Source organism: Mustelus asterias, unplaced genomic scaffold, assembly GCF_964213995.1.
Source record: "Mustelus asterias unplaced genomic scaffold, sMusAst1.hap1.1 HAP1_SCAFFOLD_604, whole genome shotgun sequence".
Taxonomy (NCBI): domain Eukaryota; kingdom Metazoa; phylum Chordata; class Chondrichthyes; order Carcharhiniformes; family Triakidae; genus Mustelus; species Mustelus asterias.
This window is the reverse complement of record NW_027590554.1, coordinates 178,444-185,339: the sequence shown is the minus strand read 5'-3', so window position 1 is coordinate 185,339 and position 6,896 is coordinate 178,444. Positions and strand designations below refer to the sequence as shown.

General features: G+C 43.9%; 1 pseudogene; it reads left to right on the top strand.

Moving 5' to 3' along the window:
* Positions 1 to 367: 367 nt before the first annotated feature.
* Positions 368 to 578, top strand: LOC144487128 (U2 spliceosomal RNA; annotated as a pseudogene).
* Positions 579 to 6,896: the final 6,318 nt, after the last annotated feature.

The window sequence follows — 6,896 nt, the reverse complement described above, 5'->3', positions numbered from 1 at the left end:
TCTTCTCTCCCCAGCAGCATTCATGCGCAAACATTTGCGGGTAGGTAATGGATCCGTGGGCGCCCATAAAAATGTCTCCCAGTGTTGCCAACGTAACTTAGTTAATAAATATTCATTTCATACAGATTAAATTAAGTATATACATGTTTCAATTGTGCTATTAAACATAAGATTCAGTGTTGAAACATTAATTCATGGCTGAACATTTGTTTAAGTTCTATTTTCCCACCCGCTCTCCTTCATTGCCGGAGAGATCAAAAATCTGTCTATCCCACAATAAAATGTGTTCAATGATGGAGCATCCCGAACTTTCTGGAAGAGAAAATGCCAACGATTCCCAACATTTTGAGTGGAGTAATTTCTCCTCATCGCTTCTCGGCCTTTTGGCTAAGATCAAGTGTAGTATGGATAGGATGCTGCACTTGGTTGAGGTCGTTAGGTCACATTTAAGCTTCATTTTCATATGAAGCATTTTTTTAAAGCGGCATCCCGGAATTTTGGCTAAGATGCACATGAGATCAAGCTTTGGAGGAGGAAGACCTGCGCCCACTCCAATCAGCTTGGCTCATGTAGATCAGGCCCAAGACAGGGGTTGCAGACCCTGTCTTGTCAGCTTGGATCGGGAATGCCTCAAATTGTTGACATTCTGAATTGGACTTCATTTGATTGAACTGGAAAAGTATGTTTTTTAAAATTCTCTTCATCGCTTCTCGGCCTTTTGGCTAAGATCAAGTGTTAGTATCGACATGCTGTACTTGGTGGAAGTCATAAGGTTACATTATAGCTTAATTATAAGCAATTTTTAAAAGCGGCATCTCGGACATTTGGCTAAGATACAAATGAGATCAAGCCTTGGAGGAGGAGCTATGCCTCCTCCAATCAGCTTGGATCATGTAGTTCAGGCCCAAGACGGGAGGGGAGAGCCCTGTCTTGTCAGCTTGGATCGGGAATGTCTCAATTTGTTGTGACTCTGAATTGGACTTGATTTAGAACATAGAACATAGAACAGTACAGCACAGAACAGGCCCTTCGGCCCACGATGTTGTGCCGAGCTTTATCTGAAACCAAGATCAAGCTATCCCACTCCCTATCATCCTGGTGTGCTCCATGTGCCTATCCAATAACCGCTTGAATGTTTCTAAAGTGTCTGACTCACTATCACTGCAGGCAGTCCATTCCACACCCCAACCACTCTCTGCGTAAACATTTGAATTGGAATAAAAAAACATTTTAAAAAATTCTCCTCATCGCTTATCGGCCTTTTGGCTAAGATCAAGTGTAGTGTCGACATGCTCTACTTGGTTGAAGTCATAAGGTTACAATGTAGCTTCATTATAAGCAATTTTTTAAAGCGGCATATCGGCCTTTTGGCTAAAATGCAAATGAGATCAAGCCTTGGAGGAGGTGCAATGCCTGCTCCAATTAGCTTGGACCATGTAGATCAAGCCCAAGACAGGACGTGGGAACCATCTGTCGTCAGCTTGGATCGGGAATGTCTCACTTGCTGAGGCTTTGAATTGGACTTTGAGTGGATTGAATTGGATATATAAACAAAACAAATTCTCCTCATCTCAGTACTAAATGTCCTAAAGTCCTCGTCCCTTATCCTGAGACTGTGTCCCATATTTTAAATTCTTTGATATCTCAGAATGCACCCGATTTAATCCATTCATTCTTGTGTAGGTATCAATGAGATAGTATATCATTCTGCTGAACTCCAGAGAAATTGAGCCCAATTTACCCAACCTCTCATAATAGGACAAGCCCTTCATCTCAGAGAATAACCTAGTGAAGTTTTGTTGTACCGTCTCCATTAGAAGTACATCCTGTCTTAAATGCAAAACCCCAAAACTGGACGCAGTATTCCAAATGAGGTATTGGCAATACCCTGAGCAACTGCAGCAATGCTTCGAAGGTGACAAAAAGTAACTCCGTACAAAAGACTGAAAGGAGAGCGTGACTGCGGATAATTTGCACTGTGCAAATTCCTGTAATCTGTGTCATGGAGAATTAGGAAGCTAAGATCCTGGTGCCTCTATCCCCTGCCATCTGTGAACTCCCTCTCTTCACACAACCTTGTGTCCTACAATCCCGATCCTCCCTCCATTCCAGGTAAAGCTCGGTCTCACCAATGTTTTGTGTCTGCATCAAGAAGTTAATTGATTCTAGGTGCTGGACGGTCAGAGGGAGCTGAAGGAGAGGCAACAACAGAAACAGAAAGAGATGCAACAAGAAAATATTGAACAAAGGATCTGCATCAATTGCTTTCAGTGTCGGATATCTGCCTTGTGTGGCCTCATACGTATCACATGAGTTGCAATGATGAGGTTGGTGAGGCTTGGAAATTGAACGTTACACATCAGCAGCTTATGGGACTATTTAATCTCACTGCCAATTTCTTGTTCCAGTTAACAGCATTCGTGTTTCCACTGGCTAAGAAGTCAATTTTGTTCAAGTTAAACATGACAATTTCAAGGAGAAACTTGTTTCTGGTGAAAATAAGTCTGAAAAGAAAATGAAAGCCAAAGGTTTCATATATCAATTAGATCTTTTCTTTTAAAAACGAGCAAGCCGTAATTTCCCTGGTTGTCTAGTGGTTAGGTTTCAGTGCTGATACTGTCACCGCCTGGGTTCGAATCCTAGTCAGAGCAAAAAAATTCATTCTTGTGCAACAACCATTAATAGATTTGTGGTCAGTACTCGTGAGGGAGATGAACGACTTTGTGCTTGATTTGGAAATGTCATGTTCAGCGATCAAGAACAGGAATCGGACAGCGATAGGCTGCAAAGCGCTGACGATAGAGATGGTAATACAAGATCAAATCTGGCGAATAATGCTTACAAAGACCAAAGAACAAAGAAAGGTTGACGAAGGAAGGGCCATGGATGTCGTCTATATGGACTTTAGTAAAGCGTTTGACAAAGTCCCTCATGGTAGGCTGGTGAAAAAGGTTGGATCTTATGGGATAAGGGGGGAGGTGGCTAGATGGGTGGAGAACTGGCTTGGTCACAGAAGACAGAGGGTGGTAGTGGAAGTGTCTTTTTCCGGCTGGAGGCCTGTGACTAGTGGTGTTCCGCAGGGCTCTGTATTGGGACCTCTGCTGTTTGTGATTTATATAAACGATCTGGAAGAAGGTGTAACTGGGGTGATCAGTAAGTTTGCGGACGACACAAAATTGGCAGGACTTGCAGATAGTGAGGAGCATTGTCAGAAGCTACAGAAAGATATAGATAGGCTGGAAATTTGGGCAAAGAAATGGCAGATGGAGTTCAATCCTGATCACTGCCAAGTGATACATTTTGGTAGAAATAATGTAGGGAGGAGCTCCACGATAAATGGCAGAACCATAAAGGGTATAGATATGCAGAGGGACCTGGGTGTGCAAGTCCACAGATCCTTGAAGGTGACGTCACAGGTGGAAAGGGTGGTGAAGAAGGCATATGGCATCCTTGCCTTTATAGCACGGGGCATAGAGTATAAAAGTTGGGGTCTGATGTTGCAGATGTATAGAACGTTGGTTCGGCCGCATTTGGAATACTGCGTCCAGTTCTGACCGCCACAGGACCAGAAGGGCGTGGAGGCTTTGGAGAGAGTACAGAGGAGGTTTACCAGGATGTTGCCTGGTATGGAGGGGCTTAGTTATGAGGAGAGATTGGGTAAACTGGGGTTGTTCTCCCTGGAAAGACGGAGGATGAGGGGAGACTTAATAGAGGTATATAAAATTATGAAAGGCATAGATAGGGTGAACGGTGGGAAGCTTTTCCCCAGGTCGGTGGTGACGTTCACGAGGGGTCATAGGTTCAAGGTGAAGGGGCGGGGGGGGGGGGGGAGAGGTTTATCACAGATATCAGAAGGACATATTTTACACAGAGGGTGGTTGGGGCCTGGAATGCGCTGCCAGGCAAGGTGGTGGAGGCGGACACACTGGGAACGTTTAAGACTTATCTAGACAGCCATATGAACGGAGTGGGAATGGAGGGATACAAAAGAATGGTCTAGTTTGGACCAGGGAGCGGCACGGGCTTGGAGGGCCGAAGGGCCTGTTCCTGTGCTGTATTGTTCTTTGTTCTTTGTCAACAAAGAAAACTACAGCACAGGAACAGGCCCTTCGGCCCTCCCGGCCTGCACCGACCATGCTACCCAACTTAACTAAAAACCCCTACGTTTCCGGGAACCATATCCCTCTATTCCCATCTCATTCATGTACTTGTCAAGACGCCCCTTAAAAGTCACTACCGTATCCGCTTCCACTATCTCCCCCGGCAACAAGTTCCAGGCACCCACCACTCTCTGTGTAAAAACCCTGCCTTGTGCGTCTCTTTTAAAAATTGCTTCTCGCACCTTAAACCTATGCCCCCTAGTAATTGACTCTTCCACCCTGGGAAAGAAGCTCCTGACTATCCACTCTGTCCATGCCTCTCATAATCTTGTTGACTTCTATCAGATCTCCCCTCAATCTCCTTCGCTCCAGTAAGAACAAACCAAGTTTCTCCAAACTCTCCTCATAGCTAATGCCCTCCATACCTGGCAACATCCTGGTAAATCTTTTCTGTACCCTCTCCAAAGCCTCCACATCCTTCTGGTCGTGCGGCGACCAGAACTGAACACCATATTCCAAGTGCAGCTTCACTAAGGTTCAATAAAGCGTCAACATGACTTTCCAATTTTTTAACTCAATACCTCGGCCGATGAAGGCAATCATGCCGTCTGCCTTCTTGACTACCTTCCCCACCTGCATTGGCACTTTCAGTGACATGTGTACCTGTACACCCAGATCCCTTTGCCTATCAATACTCCGAAGGGTTCTGCCATTTACTGTATATTTCCTATCTGTATTGGACCTTCCAAAATGCATTACCTCACATTTGTCCGGACGAAACTCCATCTGCCATCTCTCCCCCCAAGTCTCCAACTGATCTACTTTTTGTAGTGTTTCTTATTTCCACTGACAGCATTATATCCCCGATCTCGGTCCAAATATGATACTAAATGATTTACAAACAAACTTCTCGCTGAATTAAGCACCAAACTCTTCGACTTCCAATGGAGTACAGGCAGCTTTCATTCAGAAACCAGTACCTGATGTATTCACAAAGCGGCATGGAGAAAGACTCAGTTTAGGCGGTGTCACTGCCGGAGGAATGGAGAGCTGAAATTCACCCAGGAAAGCAGAAAAGTTTAAAAACAATGACACCCGAAGTGGGGCTCAAACCCACGACCCTAACATTAAGAGTCTCATGCTCTACCGACTGAGCTAGCCAAGCACATTGCGGCAGCTGTGCTTCAAGCCCCAAAATACGGGGACCACAAACGTGCTTTTCCATCTGGCATCTCAGATTGTTCAAATTTCAAAGTGGCGAATACAGTCGACCTACAGAATCGCCAAGGTTACAATTGAAGTCGGTAAAAATACCTCTGAGGCTAGTCTGAGTCAAAATACAGTAAGGCTTTATTCTCACAAGCTTGCAGGAGAACCTGACCCCTTGAAAGCGGAAGCCAAAGTTCTCTCTGAACACAAGAAGCGTGGACATTTATACATCAGGGTTCCCAATACAAGTCATAAAGCAAAGTTCAGTTAACAGTCATTGATCATAAATTATAGTTCCTTTAACAGCTTCTGATAGTCTCTAACCATAAACCAGAGTGTATCTGTGTCATAAAGCACAATTCTCCTGGTAGCTGTAGTCAAGATGCAACCTCTGGTCCCCTGCTCTTCCCGCAGCTTTTCCTTTGAAGTGACTGTGTGCGATTGCAGCTGTCCCAGTGGGAGTCCTCCTTCAAACGGCCATTCTCGCACTCTACCATTTGGTAGCTGCTTCCTTTGTATAAGTCATACACAAGCCTACGGGGAAGGTAAGACTTACAACCCAACATTTATGTTTAACTATCTGTTTTATCAGAATGATATAAACAAGCGAGGGAGCCATGAACAAATGGCTTACACTACTAAAAGTTAAAGATGAAAGACATGAACAAGTGGCTTATACTACTAAAAGCAAAAGAGGAAACCAAGAACAAATGGCTTATACTACTAACAGGAGCAATATAAACAAAGGGGAGACGAGCCATAAGGAAGGGTTATGTTTGTGATACATTCCAGGTACAAAGTTCAACCTTTTAGGTACAAAATACATTGAGTGCAAAAAAAAAATTACCCCTTTCCCTTCTTCACAATGCATTCCTCTCAATTATCATTAACATTATTCACATCTTACTCTCCTTTGCTGCACCTCACTCTAAACTTCACAAACTCCTCTTACATAATTCACCTTAATTATTTTTGTCAGAAACATTTTGACATGACCTGCTGACCTGACTCCTCAAAGGGTAAACCAGCAGGAAGTTTGGCAGAGGCGGGAACTGAGACCAAATCGCCACAGACACTAGAACTTGAAATAATACCTCAGGTCGTCCAGCCACACTGCCACCATAACATCACCATAATCATTGTCTTGACTTCACTGATTAGCGTATGGTTAACATGGACAGAGGTGGGCCATTTGGCCCCTCGGGCATTCTCAACTACTTAATAAGAAATGTCCTGAACTTTTGCACTGTTCCGTTTACCTTTGTATAGCATATTAATCTGAAGCTACACAACTAAGGTGAATATCCCTGAAGGATGATGATTCAGCTCTGAAACGTTAACTCTGTTTCTGTCTCGAATTGTTGAGTTGATCCAGCATTTTCTGTTTTTATTTCGGATTTCCGGCGTTTGCGGTATTTTTGTTTTTTTATCAGTTGAATAAATAACAGCCGATGTTGATCTGGGGCTATAGTGACTTTATTTGCCATGACCTCATTAAATGGTGGAGGAGGCTCAATGGGATAGATGACTTTGTCTTACTCCATTATTTCTGTTTCCTGGCAGCCCAGATATGACACCAATTGCTTC